The sequence below is a fragment of the Oreochromis aureus genome, linkage group 12, assembly GCF_013358895.1.
Source record: "Oreochromis aureus strain Israel breed Guangdong linkage group 12, ZZ_aureus, whole genome shotgun sequence".
In the NCBI taxonomy this organism is placed as follows: domain Eukaryota; kingdom Metazoa; phylum Chordata; class Actinopteri; order Cichliformes; family Cichlidae; genus Oreochromis; species Oreochromis aureus.
In genome coordinates this window covers 23,595,278-23,612,934 of record NC_052953.1, presented here as the reverse complement: position 1 = coordinate 23,612,934, position 17,657 = coordinate 23,595,278, and the positions used below count along the sequence as shown (strand labels likewise).

Here is a 17,657-nt window from a genome sequence, read left to right as displayed (position 1 = left end):
GTCGAGCACATGCTAGCTGACAGCAGGTATTTATCAGTAAGAGAAACTTTGCTTCCTTGTTGTTATTCTTATCGGGTCAATTAGAAAGTCGTAATCAATTTATTAGCCATATATCTGTGTGCGTGTGCGTGTGTGTGTGTGTGTGCGTGTGCGTGCACAGCATGTCATTTCATATCCTCTAAGCAGAGCCCAGGTAGCAATGTGTGAGGGTGCTGTTCTTACTGGAAGGAGATCACTGGCAAATGTGCCCAGAGCCATCTGTACCAGACCTCAGACTGCAACATCTGTGATTCTCGCACGCACGCGCACACACGCACACACACACTGCCCCACACTATCCCTAGAGGAGTATACACTTCTGTGTTGTCACACTGCTGTTATGTAGCTGTCATAAACTGAGCATATGGTGCTAACCCTTCCCCCCAAACCTTAAGGCCCAGCGTCAGATGTGACAAGCTATGTAGAATTAGTCTCAATTCTTCTTCGTAATAAAGGGTAGTTATTCACATTATGTTGAGGTCACTCTCATAGCAACTGTCAAATTAGGGCGCATTTTGATTTGATTGCCCGTAGTACGTGCAGGGAGAGGCAATGATGAGTGATTTTCAGCCTGCACTTCAATAAAGGCTGATTCGTAATGGCTATGTTGAGTTTATTCGATGGCTGAGGTCATCTAAAACTTGCTCTCCCACACATACACACAGTGTGATGATTGTATATTAGAGCATGCAGCTGATAACAGATGTGTACAGTCATTTCTATCTTATTTAAAACGCAGTCACTTACACATCATACAGTAAATACGGCTCGAGTAACTCAGTTGTGTATCATTGACTGATGTGAGACATGAATTAGGTAATGCGCATGTGTTCTTTGCTTTTAGTACAAAGTTTGTATTTCAGTGCTTGTTTTATGAGCCAGTCATGATAAGAATGGGACCTAAACTATACACAAGCCTCCTCTAATGCATTCAGTTTCCCTTTGACTGTTTATTTTTTGAGCCTTTAGAATTGGAGCCCCGTTGAAAAGTTACGCTAGAATAACGGTGTTATACACGATTTTCATAACACTGGGAAACACTTTTTCTTATTGTCAGGTTGTTGGCATGAGACACCTGGATTGCCCCCTGAAGTATCAAAAGCCTTCTTTCTGTTCCACTTGTAAATATTATATATATTTCAGTCAGCATTAATAGTATTTGTTTGTGCGCCTGTGAGGTGGCTGAGGGCACGCAGTAGATTGTCAAACACAAATCACTTTGCTGTTGTGGTGATTACATATTTGAGGGTTAACTTCTGTGTTGATTTAAAGAGAAGCTAACTCTTGTCTATAAACAATACCCAGTTAGATGTTTCCACTATTATAAGATATTTATTAATATTGAATCTAGCTTAGCGATAGCTGTAGGAGTTGTTGCCACTGGTCTACTTTAAAGCTTTAATTTCACCGTACTAGAGCTTACTTTCCCTGTTTTACTTTTAGTTTCCTGGCTGATTTAAGTGGTTGTGAGAATTTAATAACTCTTCCTTATCCCTCTATTGCATACTCACCAGCAATGTTTCATTATCAGTCCTTTAGAATCAGGGGGAAAAAAGTCTCTACTGAGGATGTTTAAATCTTTTTTTTTTTCCCCTACCGATCTCTTTCCCAGTCATTTTATATTGAGTATCTATTAAGTCCCAATATGATATACTTCCCTATATAAAAAAGGCGTCACACTGAAAAGTTAAACTCATAGACGATATAAAAGATGGATGTGATGTCACCAACTGGTTTCTGAATTCCTGTTCTGAAGCCTGCAGATTAGCGTTTCCGCTGTCGCCATCTTGGTTCCTAAAAAAAACGGATGTGACAAGGAGGGACGGGTGCATGCTGATTGGCTAATGACTTGTGATCAACAAGCTGTTACACAATAATCGTGCAGTTTCATACTACAGATAATCCTCCATTTGGAAACATAGTGCGATCAAGATTTACAATATATAATTTTACAAAACATATTTTATTCTGCATGAGTCAAAATGAACAACAGAGCCCATAAACTCAGCAGGAAAGCCTTCGCAGTTTTTCCATGAACTACTTTTGGACCAGAAGTCTTTGTAATCGCAGTTATTGCCATCTGTAAGATAGCAATAAGCGTAAGAAATGCACGTGTAAGATATTTCCACACTGGATCAATTTCTCTGACCCAGAAGCTACACCCATGTTTTCTAATGTCAGTAATGGTTAAAAGGAAGTTACATTGCATCAAAATTTCTAAAATTGGTCCAGTTTTGGTATGATATGTTTAGTGACTATGTGGTCATTACAGCTTCCATCGCAGCTCGGGTTGCTTCGTGTGTTTTTGATTAAAAGTGGAGCGTTCAGCAGAATGGTGGTATAATGGACATCATGGTTGGCTCATGGCAAAAAATTCTGGTTAAATATTACAGCACAAAATCTCTGCCTTAACTCGAGTAGGTGATAATTGAAAGAACTGAGAGATAATGTGAAGTACTGTCAAAAACCTTTGAGTCACCCCTCATTTCTTAATGTTTTGCTTCCAGGGATCCAGATTTTCTTATAACTATGAAAAGTAACCTTGAGCAGTATTTCTCCAGGCTTTCTGAAGGTCTTTTACAGTTTTTTTTCTGAAATATTTAGATATTGGCTTTTCTTGCTTGTCTATAATGGACAACTTAGCAAAGAACAAATTTTAGGCTCTTTGTTACAAGCAGTCTGTTGCAAAATTAAGTAATTTGTTCCCAGTCATCCTAGTTAGAAAGCATCTAACTGGGAACAGCTTAATTATATAATATCACAATGTTTCAAAATACACTGTCAATGCAGTAAAAGCATAGCTGGATAGAAGAGCACGCAGTGAAACACTATCAGTCATGGATTGGTCTCCCCAGAGTCTGGACCTCAACATTATTGAAGTAGCGTGGGATCGTCTTGACAAAGAATGGAGCAAATTTGATTGAGATTGCTAGATCTCCACAAAGTTCAGCTTCCGAGTTACTTTGCTAACTGCATGTTGATCACGGAGGGCTATGTTTCAGTTGTTTCCACACTCATCTAAAAGCAATCTGAATCAAAGTAATGTATACAGAGAATACGACCTGTTATTTCATTTTAAATTGATCGTGCTCGATTGAAGAATCAAAAAGAGCAAAAATAGAAATACATTTATTAATAGATTCATTTAATAAATATCCACCGTGCTTCTTACTGATTTTTCCCGCCATCTGCGCGTTTGATAAGAATCCAATCCTGACTCAGTGTTTACCTCTTTACACCCCCACCCCAATCCCTCCTTTTCCTCCCTCTCCCCTCGCTCCTCGCACCCCCTTCTTCAACCCCAACCCACTCTAAAAGTGAAACTGCTGATTGCTTTAAAAGACCATACAGACATGTTGGCAGCCATTATCTATGGTTAGAGAGGACTAAGTAGAGCCAGGCTTTTTATCCCTACGACTCTGCTCCCTCGTACCCTCCCCCCCTGCTGGTTTGTGTATGTCAGAGCTGCGTAATTTGGCCCAACGTATGGCCCAGCGTGCCACAGTTAATGAGGGGCTGTTTGAGAGTTAAATGCACATGAATAATCATTGGGGAGCTGGAGAAAGATTTGAATATCAACACATGCAGAGTGGGTTGGGGGACTGAGTGATCAGAGAAAGACAGCATATAGACACATGTAACAGGCCAGATATCAGTATTAAAGGCCTAGTAAGGGTGTTTTGTGCAACCACCCCGACATATACATGTTTCTTCATGCTTGTAAAATTTCTCTAATAAATATATGAATACATGCATCAATGTTTATATATGTTTGAAAAAGCTACAATTTAAAGTAATAATTAACTTTCAAGTTCAGTAAACAAAACCAAATGGCCAGTCCTGTTTATGCTTAACAAGGGAAGGTATTTATGTGCTTTTCCTCTGAGGATGAGCACATGGGTTTAAAATGGACTTTGAGGGAAAAATCTGTTCATCAGTGATCATCAGCCCTCGGATATTAGAATCTCTAGCAGTAGCAGTTAGCCATGCTGAAAAGTTGGCACAATGGATTTGGCTCTACATCGCCTGTTGTTGACAGGTTTGTGGGCTAGTTAGGTGTTTGCACGGCTTTACGGATTTATTTTCTATGCGAATTACCTATCATGGTTCTTATACTGGAAACCAGCAAGAATATACAGTATGCAGTGACTGCAGAAATTAATGGCATCTGTTTCAGTTCTTTTTATGTCAAAGCTGGTATTATATATGGTGTATAGCTATTTGTAGCAATACATGTTAAAATCAGCTTTAGGTTTAGTTGTATTCCAATTGCAACAAGCTGCATTAAATAGAACTAAAGAATCTAAAGAATCAGGGGCTGTGTGTTGAATCCAGATATTATCCCAGTGCTGATTTAACACACTAATTAGACCATAGTGCAAGGGTGTTTAAACACGCATGGAACCCTGTGCTCCAACAAAGACCCACTCTGCCCAGCACCAGCTATCAGGGAGAAGGAGTGTAATGGTAGAAGTCAAAACAGGGCCATTCATTTGCTCTTGTTGAGCTAAGTGCATTCTTGGCTCACAGTCGGGGGGCATCACACCAGACTGTGCGGCTAAAGCCAGAGAGCCCATTTGCAGAGGCAAATGTCACCATGTCACACCGCCCTGCATCTCTGCATCTTTCTCTCTCTGGCTGGTACCCTGCCGTGCCCTTCAGCTGTAACTCTTTCACTGTATGTTTACATCTGTTTCTGATTTCTCCAGTTCCAGCCCCGTGTCTCACTCTGAGCCCCTTCATCATGTCCATCTTTCTGTCTTTCAAATCAGATACTACTTACACAGAAGCTTTCTTTTTCCACATTGTATCCGCTCGAACAGAGCTCCAAACGTTTACAGCTTAGCTTGTTTTGTCTATGTCTTTCCATTTTTCTTCCCATGCCAAAGAATTTTTTATTTTTTTTTGCCAGTCATCATTCAGCCTGAGCTGAACTCTTGAAGTGGGTAGCTTGTTCATAATGTTGCACTCTCTGTCACCCTCAGTGTATTCATCCATTTTGTCTCCGTTGTTTACCCCCCGCCTCCCCCAACGGTGTCACCTATATTGGGCATTCCTGGTGTGTTCAGAAGGCAGAAACTGAAGCTTAACTGAAGACAAAGATGGAGCGTGATCTCCTTTATCATTTCCATTCCCCCATTCCTTCTCTCCTCCCTCACACACTCTTGTGCCATAGAGACTGTTTCATCTTTTTGGTGTCAGTCTGCACTGCAACCAGAGCGTGCCACATGGTTTGTACGTTGCCACTCTCTCAGAACCAAACAGTGGTGCATGTGCTCTCAGCCCAGCAAAATGTATAAGGTAGTAACCGCATGTGTGGAGCTGCCAAGATAATGAATAGGCGACGCAGCTCATGCATGCTAATGTTATGTTGTAAGCAGTTTTGTTGACAAGTGCTAATACTTCTTTCATACTATCATCAAAAGCAGCTAATACAACAGCCATTACTCCACAGCACCCCATGCAAGACATGATGGATTGTGACCTTAATATAGGTTAGCTGAGTTTTGAAAGTTAAACAACCTGCAATAAATCACAGAATTATTACAATGCGCTTTAATTGGTTAAGGACTGTTTATTTCCTAAAGAGGTAGGAAAAATTGGGTTTCTGCACTTTTTAATTTGCAAAGTGCATTTTCATTACAAATGGCAGTTTAATATTACCCTCCTTTGTCATGCAAAATACGCAACACACTGGCAATCTATTAATTGGACAAAAAATGCGGTGCCAGCGTAAATCCTCCTCCTCTCTCACTCTGTCTCTTTGTCTCTCTCCACTCTCTCTCTCTCTCCACACCTCTTCGGTGGTAAGAGGTGGTAACATCGATCAGAAATGAGAGACTAGGGAGACCAAGTTTAAACGGCCTCTCCACACTCCATGCCAGTCCTTATCTGCTGATGAAAATACAACAGCTAAACAGAGTAAAAATACACACAAAATAAAGCTGACAGACCATTGTCTGCTCTATGTCAGCAGCTTATTAAGAGATAGTAAATACGAGGGACACGCTGGTAATTATGCCTGCCCCCTGTTGGTTTTGGATTTCAGTTCTTCCTTTTAGAAGCACGTATGATTCATAAAGTCAAGGATGAAGCTGCTGCAGCTTCTTCTTTTTTTGCATTCAAAAACAAAGCATAAAACACTCATTCAGTGTAGTGTAGGGTGTTTATTATGATATTATATACAACCTATAATACTTCATTGCTAAATCATTATATACAATTAATAATTTTTTTAGCTTAATTTGTTAATGTTCTTTTTTAGTCTCTTACATGAATGTGAGCAAGATTGTGTTCAGTGATGCGAAATTTAAATGAAGAAGGCAAACGTCACCATCTAAAACATGACTGGTTATATTTCACTGTCATTCTGAATTAAAGGGTAAATGCATCTTTATATACAGTTACGAGAAATCTTCCCATGTAAACATAAGATTTCGCTTTTCTGATGGCTTTTTTTCAGAACAAACACATACACACACATAGTCTCATAATCTCATACATACACGGGTAACCCCATCTAAAAGGCAGATATATAGTACCTATTTCTACAGTGATGGCAGGTTTTCTAGGCAGAAAAATTGAAGCCAATGCTGTAAGGTCAAAAAAAATCTGATGCCTCAAATGGCGCTTAAGGCTGTGTCCAAAAGCAATGCATTCCCAGTAGACTTTCTATAGCTAATTTCCACAATCATTACTTCTGTATTGGGATTTTAATTACTTACCTCAGTTACAGGAAGGTGACAAGCAGGTTGGTAGCTGTCTGCTAAGCATTACCTTAGCTAATTTGAGTCATTTTACTAGACTGCTTGTGATGGAGGTGCACTTTGAAGCATATGTGAGACAAATAATACGGCCATGTTCTCTCCAGTTTTTATTGATAAAATTCTAATATTTTAAGTATTACTTATCAGTAATTAACAGGCATCTGTATCTTTTCAGGCAATAATACAGATCATGGATGCTAACCTAGCTTGCTAGTATTAGCTGATAACCTAACTCTCTACCCTGTCAGCCACATATGACCCTCAATGATAAAACAACAGTCACCTCAATTTGTACTGTAAAGGCCCTACAATAATAGAGAGAAAATCCTAGCAATCAGATGACCCCCTGTGAGCAAGCGCTTGGCAATAGTGGAAAGGAAAAACTCCCTTTTAACAGGAAGAAACATCTGGCAGAACCAGGCTTAGGCAAGGGCAGCCATATGGCCCTACCAGTTGGATGAGGGGAGGGAGACAGAACAAAAGACACACAAACTTGTGTGTAAATAATATCCGAGGTACAGTAAAAGTAGATATTGTAGAAAACAAATAAATATAAATAATGAAGATGACACAGTAATGATTGTTAAGTTAAAGGAATAGGTTTCTTTTTAGTCTAGTTTAATCTTCAGTACATTCTTTGTATGCATGTGTTACATGCATATCATTTTAATATCTTTGGCCTCATCAATCGCAATATAAACAATCAATGGTGGGTTTTAAATCAGATTTTTTTCTCTTTATTGGAATGAAAATCACACATGGGAAAACAAAGTGAATCTTAAAAACTGAGACTAGAGTGCAGTACGACTCCCTGATGGCAGCATTACGACATGTTGCCAGCTGGCTATGACAGGGTGCCACCCAGACATGTCACAGTGCTGTCCTGTGTCTCTAACCCCAGCCAACACACACACGCAACACTTAACACAAGACACACACACACACTCGCACTATATCCCCTCGAGGCCATCACTCACCCGTCATTCTTTGATGCCTTGTAGACCAATCAGGCACTGTCTCATGAGACGCAGTGTCACACATTTAAGGATGCATGACAAAGTGCTCCTTGATTTCCCAGTGGCCACAGTCTGCAGCCTGCTCACGGTTCTAAACACGCACGAACATGCGCGCACAACCGCAGTGTGCTCGCACACCGCAACATGCTTTCATATGTGATAGAGGATATATGTCAAAGGGCGTTATGTCAGCAGTAGGTGGCATGCTTAGAGTTTGGACTTGAAGGCAGTGTCTTGAATCCATTCAAAGCTGTTAAAGATGGAGGGAGACAAGCAGATACGTCAATACGTGAAGCCCGATGACAGGATGCTTGTCATTTAAATACTGATTTAAATCAAGTTACCTAAGAAAGTAATTTCTTACGCAAACTTCTGGGCCAGTTGGAAACTGAAGTGCTTTTCTCTTGTGCTGTACATCCTAGCTTTAATGTAGCAAACAAAGATAGTCGATCAGAGAGAAAATAATGCAGCTTTATGCCTGTATAAGGCCATATGCTCTCATCCAGCTGTTTTGGATTGGACCCCAATTCATCTGGCAGCAGGGGAACAGCCACAGGCCACCAGCACAACCATGTAACGTAGAGAAGCCTTCTTTTATGTTGGCATTTGAAATAAGGAAAAACTCTGTCGTTGACCTGTGTTCTCTCTCCTTCTCCTCTGTGTTTTTCTCTGTCTTCCTCTTACTTTATTTCTCCTGTGTATATTGCATCGAGCCAGGCTAAATGATGGGGCCTGTGAGGTATCGCTGAATGGTTTCCCTATTAGAATATAGACAGAGAAAGAAATTAGTAATAGCAGTAGTCTGTTTGAGCTGTGTGGGTCTCAAAGTTCTCTCCGCATGACCCATAAAAAACAGTGATTTTGTTCAGGGAAAAAAGCATTTTGGACCCATTACTCAAGCCATTGTGGTTGTGCACTCATATGAAACAAGACATAGAGGGTGGGGGTAAAGGCAAGGAAAGGTATAGCACCAAAGCTCAATTGCAAACATAGCTTTTATGCTGGATGAAAGCCGAACTTCAATTGGTGAGAGCTTTCAGGGCCCTGCGTATGGGTTGCATTGAAGGAAGGCATACAGTAATGTTACAAAGCCATTTGTGCCACACTTTTGCACAATTACAGCCTTTTCTCTAAAAATGTGTTGTTTATAATAGGTGACCGTGCCAACAATTGCATCGGAGTAGCTTTGAAGCTGGGAGCACCGTAGAGAGTCAAGGCACAATGTGACACACGCGACAGCGAAGAAGAGCTTAATCTTTATAAACCCAAAAGCGAATCAACATTTAACCTGCACTGTGTCGTGTTCATGGAAGTACTAAATACTGCATGTTAATGGCTTTTGTTTTTCAATCTTGAAATGTGTGTGTGCATGTGTGTTTGAGAGGGCTATCACATGGTCTGGCCATTTTAAAACGAGCGTAAAGTGCAGATAAGCAAAGCCCTCTATTAATCACAACCAATTACCGTGTTCTTACCCTAACGGGGGCCACAATAGTCTGACGTTTTGATGTCATCTGCTGTCAATTTAGCCCTCTTTTTGGGGCAGTTCTATAAAATAAGAATTGTTTGTAAGGACATAAATCACTTTATCAAACTGTATGTTTTGGGATTGGTTTGCAAAACCAGGTGTATTTTGGTATCCTTTTTAATCGAAAATACACACATCCACAATTTTCCTTTTTGAAGAGTTTGATGGATTGGCTTTTCTGCCGAATTCCATGGATGACATCCTGGAGTAGAAATCCAGGTGTGCGGATCCTTTTATATAGGTCCCCCCCTTCTTTTTCTTTCTCTGGAATCTGGTGGTGACTCTGTGGGTAATATCCCATGAAAATGGTGTGTATAAGAAAGAAGGAGAGAGGGAGAGAGATCAGGGTTGCATGATTGTTTTTAAACACAGTGGTTCAAATGGGGCTTTGCTGATATTTGGGATATTGCATGAACTGAATATTTGTCTCCTTAACTTTATGTTGGTTTTTTCAGAAGGTTTTGATAGTTATTTCTGTATGGATTGTACAGTAGCTATTGTAATCCCTTTATTTATTGTATTTAATAGACTACTCTTACTCACTTAGAAGCTAAAATAAAATATTCTGCCACTCTTAACATGATGGCTTCTGCTACCAATTGGCCAGGGAGGTGAAAAATTCAAGTGGCATCGACTGGCCTAAAGCCACAGGACCATTTGCCCACCCCGTCTTTGTAGGTCTCCAACTGGCTGTTATATACCGTAAATCTCGGACTACAGAGCGCACCTGATTAAAAGCCGCATGCTCTAATTGTAGAAAGAAAATCAATTTTGTACTTGTACAAACTTTTTAGCCGTATGCGTTTCACTTGTAATATGAGATATTTACACAGAAATATTACACGTGAGGATTTTTAACGTTTAATTTAATCCGTAAGGTAACATAAACATGGTAACATAAACGTTATGGTAACATACAAAAATACATACTGCAAATGCTTTTTTTCCTCGAACAGCGCCTGTAACACGGCTACCTTTCAGTATACGTACGTATCGGTAACACACAAATTACGTTGCTTATGGTTTTTTTACGGAACAGTGCACAAACAACATTACAACGTCTCTTAACAACCGGTAAAAATATATACCGTATATATACTACTTATCAATTTTATTGGTCTACTGTTACCAGGCAAAATGTTTTTGGCCGCATGAAAAGAAATATGCATTAGCTGCACGTCAGTATAAGCCGCTGTGTTCACAGTGTGGGGAAAAAAGTAGCGGCTTATGACCCGAAAACTACGGTATGTCTAATGATGACCTTAATGAAGGCACATACTGACAGCAATAAAATTGTTTTAAATACTAAAAGTGCTTTTGGAATTTTGACCTTTTTTAAGTTGAAATGGTTGGCAGCATCTTCCTCCAAATACAGGATTCATCACCTCCTGGCTATCCATCTTTCAGTCACCTCATCTTTCCCTCTCTGCTTTGATTTCTTTTTACCATCTCATCCTCTCTTTAATGGGTTTCCATCCACAGGTGGGGGTCAGACATATGCTCAGGTGCACTGCAGACAAAGCCGAAGGGAGAGTGAGCGGAGATGCTATGACTACATCTATTTATCTGCTGTCTGTGGGCATTCAGCAAACTCTGTGCTTTTTTTTTCTTACATGCAAGGCATGACCACTGAAAGTGAAAGTACCTGCAGCCGTGTTCCGCCTGACCTCAGGTGTGATGGCCTGTCAGGAAGCGGCATGGAACACCTGGATAGGAGCCCCAGGCAGCCAAAACTACTATCTCTCCCATGTTTTACTGCTGTCTGAATCAGCTATTTGTTGTTTTGTCTTTTCACTCTGGATTAGAGCCAGCAGAGAACACACGAATGGTTTGAACTCCATTTCTGAGTTCGTCTCTTTGTGCGGCACCTCCTGCATTCTGAGGCTGACTTACAACTCACTTGTGTCCTCCAGTACATTATCAGTAGATATATTTGAAAGCGCGCACATACATATACATCATAAATATGTAGGAATCTCTGCTGACTTAACTTCTGTTTCTGACACAGTTGCCCACAAATATACCTTTTCACACACTTTACACCTAGAGAAGATCACTATCCTGAGGATTTATAGATAGTAATAGACATTTCTTGCATTGCCCTGGATGAGATGTCAGAATTGATGGCATGCAGACTTTTATTACCTGGTATGGTGTATGTAATTAGTTTAAATATATGGGGTTGGACACGCATGGTAAAGGCTACATTTCTCACCCCGGCTGGATTTATTGGCCACACTCCGCTCTCTAAGGTCTCCTCTAATGCACTCATTTGCATGGGGGCATATGTAGCTGATGGGTGGGTTACTGTTACATCAACTGCTAAGCACAATGACTTGGGCCAGCTCATGAATAGCTTGGTTCAGTGGCTGGCAGCGGCCTGGCTCACCAACTGCCTATTAGCTATGATATGAAAGCTGCCTGGCAAGTGTGAGATTGATACTTGACACTTCGAACAAAGCTCATTGTCATTGTAATTACTATATGTTGAGTCTTAATTTCATGGTCGTCCATATTGCCAGCATGATAGGGCTGTCTGTTACTTACATCTTCAGTAACAGCTGTCTATTCAGCTAGTGTATCCATCCGCCTTTCATATGTTCAACAGTCTCAGAAACAACGACTTCATAATGACTATAATCACTTCAGATGTAATTATAATGCATTGCCATTTGTTCAATTAAACAGTATTTTTTTGAAGAAACATACCACTTTTTTTCCTCCTCCAGATGTCCAATCAAGTGTAAATCACAGATAAACTAATACCAGGGGACTATATGTGTTATGACCCATTCACTGAATAGTCTTTAAAAGGAATCACTTTATACCAGTTACTCTGTCATTTGCTGGAGGGTCCATCCCATCTGTCTGTTAAGGACAAGCTGATAATGAAGTGCACTTGATGAAGTAAGTTGATAACGAGAGTGAGGCGGCCAGCGGTAATGACAGTGTAGAAGTTGAGACAGTGGCAGTAGCCTGCAGTGTTGGATGTTACTGTTCAGACTTTACTGACCTTCACAGATTCCAGTTTCCCATCCGACGCCCATAATCAGATTGAATTACTAAGGAGGTGTGCGTGCTTGTGCGTTTTGTGTGAGTGCGTGTGCTTGCAAATATGGCAGGATGATCTCATTCACCAAGGTCTCCCCCTTCCTACTTTAGGGGGGAACAAAAATAATCTTGCAAAGAGGGCTGTCCACTTTCACATGCATTCACGCACGCATCCCCGCCTCCGACTCCGAGGCCAGGCAATTGGCTTGGAGCAGCCGAACCATGTTACTCTGCACACATGGAAACACATAAAGCCTCACACTCCCATTTACTTGAATCTGGCTACTTGCCTGTGCGTTGGGACGAATGCTGTAAAGCCTCCACTGGGATGTGGGATGAATAGCAAAGCTATTTGTCTACTATCTACTCATCCTCTCTCTCTCTCCCTTTCTCTCTCTTTCCATCTGCCTGTCTTTTTTCTTTCTCTTTTAAGCACGTGCAGTTTGTTCTTCCCCTCGTAATCTTTTATTTTTTCCCCCTACCATCGTCATACCCAACTACTACATGCTCACCAACCGCCTGTTCCACCCTTCTTCCACCCCCTCCAGGCTAGGACACAGCATAGAGGGGTCTGCTGAAGACGGGGCCCATTGACAGGCTAGAGTGGCAGTAACTTATTGTCTATTGATGGAGTGTGACAAATCATGTGGGAACGCAGGGGTGCATGGCAGTGAGAGCCGGGGTGTTGAGTACGTGAGCGTGCCTGCATGTGTACTTCATTTCAGATGTGTGTGTGTGTGTACCCGCATGTGCTTAGGCGTTTTTGTGTCTATGGCTCTGTGTGTGTTTGTGCGTAACGTCTTAGTGTGGGGCAGGCGGGCATAGCCGGGACCCTTCACAGCTCATTTAGCCCAAATGGGGCCACCTGGGTGGTGAGGGAGCTCAGCAGGGCGGCCCTGGCTTCTGGAGCCCCGCTGACAGCCCCCAAATATAGGGGCTTCGTCGGCCTATTAATCAACACAGCCACTCTGACAAATCACCACAACTGTGACCTAATGAGAGGGGAGACTGGAATGAGGAAAAGTAAAGAGGTTGAGACATGATGGAGGAGGTGGAGCGGGCACCACCAGGAATACATGCACAAAGGTAGAGAGGCTCTGAGCATGGAGGCTAAAATGTGACAGAGAAAGTGGAGAGTTAATGAAAAGGAAATGAAAGAAGGAGTAGGTTGATATTACGACTCTATGCACAGGCCATGGGGTAAGTTATGAGGTAATAAGGGTAGAATTCTAACACAGTTGTCATCCGTGGCTGATCTTCAGCTTCAGCTCTCCAGCCATACCCACAAGAAACCAGCTGATTCGTTATGAAAGCCCAAATCATGCACTTCAAAATGTAGCAGAGTGGATTAGCAAGCACCCCCTCAGCTCCACCAATTCTCTGTCGCTGGAAAACAAATTAGGCCACGAATGCTTCCTAGACACTTTTTTTTCTTTGCAGATGCTTCAGAGCAAATTAGAGGTGAGAAGAAGACGTTTGATTTTGAAAGCAAACAACATTGATGTATGTCTTCTTCTCCGGTTCCCACCCTGAGGTGAGCTAGCATCTAATCTCTCCACTACCAATCTCAGGTCCAAATCACATTAGCCGGGATCAGAGGTGAAACTGGAGCTTTTCAACAGCAGCCTGTTCTCACTAATGAACCCCCATGGCCATCCACTGCATATTACAGCCACACTGAGTGAGGGGGAGAAAGTTTTGCAATAATCATTATGTAATTGCACAATGCCTCGGTTTCCATTGCCCTGACATTTCGAAAGCTCGATAGCAATATCTTTATGCTTTTCTGTAGGGAATATGTTTGAAATGGCTGAAGTGTATATGATTGATGGTTTTCTGAGGCTAAACAATCTACTTATTGTAATTATATAGTGCAGTGTCTGTCTGTAGTTTATACTATACAATATTACTTTATTTGCAATGAATTTTTGTGCTGTGGTCCCAGAATGACTCGGCTGACATTGGTTGCATTGCTTCAAGTGACCCAGCAGTTAAATCACTCAATGGAGGAAATAGAAAGAGAGAAACACCACTCACCTACTGGCAACACCAACATCACTGCACACACACACACACACACACACACACACACACACACACGCAGATACACCATACTTCTTCTTCCTTTCTCTCACATTGTAGAAAATCCATGTCAAGCCTACATTAAGGACTAAGCTTAACTTTTTCCCCTTTTTTCTGTTAATTAATATGCTGCCTGACACTGAACACTTAAGTGAATATTCAAAAGCAGCACCCTCTTATTGACTTGTATCTGTCTGTTGTGCTGTCCAGCTATGGGATCTATGTGATACACTAAGCCTCAACCTGTCTGATCCATTGACTGGCCCAGGATGGAAGGGCTGTAGAAAGAATGCACAACTGCATGCTCCTCCCATCCATTACCTAGGTTTGTTGTGTTACTGCTTCTAAGTCTGTAGAACAGATAGAGCCATCTTGTTAGGTATGGACATACCATTTGCTCTCAGTTCACACTCATTTAAGGTGTTATAAAAAGGACACCTTAAAAGGAACTTTTGCAATTGATAAGGTCCATTTGTTGTATATTGTGTGTGTTTAATTCTAAAGAAATAACAAGATTAGATGCCACATAAGTGTGTAGCTTAATTATAGTTGTTTAAATTTAATTGTATAGAGACCAATGTATGCCGTTTATAACAGCATTTCTAGTCTGTGCTAGCTTGCATGGGCTGTCTCTAGGTGGATATAAACACATTAAATGCCACACTGAAAAACTGGAGATTTGCTTTCTGCTTTCAAATCAGTAATAGCTGGAGCTTGTACTTGTTTTCATACCAGTGGATGCTGTTTCAGATGTTTCCTTTGTTTGCTTTTTTAAATTACTGCTTTATTTGTTATACTTAGTTGAAAGATAAATATGCTTATGAATCAAAATCCACTGATTATAAGGATTACATCTGTTTTCTGATCGAGAGTGCTGCTGGACAATCACTGTATCACCACCCTCAGCAGCTGCAGCTATGTAATGTACAGTGCTCATTGAATGCAAATGTATGAATGTATGGGGAAATGTATACTCTCGCACTAACTTCTTAATTTTATTTACTGCCTGTCTTGTATTTTTACTTGTCTCTTTTTTGACTCTATACTAATATTGCCCTAAATAACATTATCTAATGTTAGCTAATGTTATCTTTGATCAAAACATTAATAACAAAAAGAAGTATAACTGCAAGTAGCGATTTGGGGTCCAAGCAGTTTATTCACCATAATAATTCGCTGGGATCATGTTTGCACTGAAAGGAAACACATAGGTTTTGGTTACTGCTTCATATGTAAGTGGTTAAGTGGTTAATAATATATTGGTCAACCTTAGAAAGTGCTGCTGAGTCCATACACTGTTGCCAGAAAAACAGGAGTTGCACTATGATTTCTCTTGCTAACCAGGTCTTTAAAAAGATAAAATTGATAAAAATCCAACGTGGCAGTTGCGTGAATTATATAGTCAGTGGGCCGACATGAAAAGCTTGCATTGGAAAAGCCCATGTTACCAGATATGAGAATTATTTGTTTAAGACAAACAAATCATCAGCCAAGACACATTTTATACTCTTTAGCTGTCAAAAACGAGACATTTTGTTCCAAATGAAGTCCTAGTACCAACTTGGCTTGTGAACCCATTGACAAATATAAGTAAAATGTACAGTAAACAAATTAAAATTGTGCATGTTGCTGAAAATTACTACAAATTGGCTTGAAAGGTTTTGACCCACTGCCCTAATAGCCTTAATCTAACAAAGAGTCTCACTCAAGCCATTTTCTTGTAAGAATATTGCAGAAATGGGTCAATCTTTTTTTTTTCTTTTTCACAAGTAGCATACAACAAATGATTCTCAGGGTCAGTTGTGTTTACAATCACTTTTATTTTGGGAAAGTTATCTTTTATCAATTGGGCTCATTTGGACCTTGCATAGACTTTGTTATAAGGGGCTGGCAAGGTTCAAGGTCTGACCTGACTGATTCAAACATTTGTGTTTTCATACACGGGGCAACACGGCTTAAGTTGTGGGGAACATTGCTGGAAACAGAACGTTTATCTGCATTTTCTGACAAAAGAGAAACGGCAGCTGATGCTGATAACATATAGTGTTACTGAAGGCCACCTCCATAAAGTAACATACATATCAGTGCCTTTCCACCTCCCTTTATGCCACTTACTATGGCACTGATGTGCTTAGTGCTTTCTGGCACATTAGATCTTTAAATAAATGAAAACATTAGACTGTGTAATACATGTCTATAACATAAACTTCTAAATATGATATAGGAAAAGGTTTTTAAAAAAATACTAATCAGCATGTCATGCTTGTGTTCTACCTTTTTTGTTGGATGTGTGCCTTCAACCAGATCATGAGCGATGATGTTACCCTGCTCTTTTCATAGAATTTGACAATGTTTGTATTTTGTTTGTAAGAAAAGCAACACTGCCAGAGGGCTGTGTGCATGTATGCTCTCCTGAGCTGACAATAGACCTTTACAGCATCAAATCCCTACAAGGTGAGGAACAACTTAAAAACGTCTTTTCATCGCTTCCCTTATCTCTTTCACACTGCTGTTGGCAGCAAGAAAGAGAAAGAAAAAACCGAGAGAGGGAGCATTATAATTTTATTATAAGGATAGACGGGGTAAAATAGAGCACATGCGATAAGGATCTGGAGATTAGGATGGAACCGAACAATAAATTATGCAAAGTGTTTGAAAAACATACAGCTGTAATTAAGTGGCATTTGATTTTAAATGAGGTGACAGCGAGGATTTATTTATCTCTTTAACCCCCTAAAACTGCCATTAGCATGGTGGAAAATGAACTGTTTGAAATGGTAAGAGAACAAGGCCCTGATCTGATAGACAATGGCAGAGCACCCCCAGCCAAAGACTAATACGTACACACACACACACACACACACACACACACACACACACATATTTACACACACACACACCATAGGAAAGTGATATCAGTGTTTGCCTGGACTAATCGGTTCATTGCAGGCCCAGCGAAGCCACAGGAGTCCATATCTAATAATGTCATTATGAATGCAGCCTGGATACCTGTATTTACAGTAGGGCCTTTAGTGAGAATTTATGCACCAACTGGCGTCTGTAAGTAACACTAATTTCTCCACACTTAAAAGCAAAGGTATCGTATTTGCTGACACAAGGACGTAGAATGATTTATTTTGTGCATTTTCAATTGTTTCTCAGAATAACCTGTTC

General features: G+C 40.6%; 1 protein-coding gene across 6 annotated transcripts in view; it reads left to right on the top strand.

Annotated features, from left to right (window-relative positions):
* The window catches only part of kiaa0825 (KIAA0825 ortholog), a 119,611-nt gene that overhangs the window by 89,892 nt on the left and 12,062 nt on the right, over positions 1-17,657 (top strand). Inside the window, exon 23 of one of the 6 annotated variants that reach the window (XR_005615101.1) lies at positions 13,842-13,935. The exons of the other annotated variants lie outside the window; for them this stretch is intronic. The gene's annotated coding sequence lies outside the window, so the exon portion shown is untranslated. The remainder of the gene's footprint in view (positions 1-13,841; positions 13,936-17,657) is intronic. 6 annotated transcript variants of the gene reach the window in all.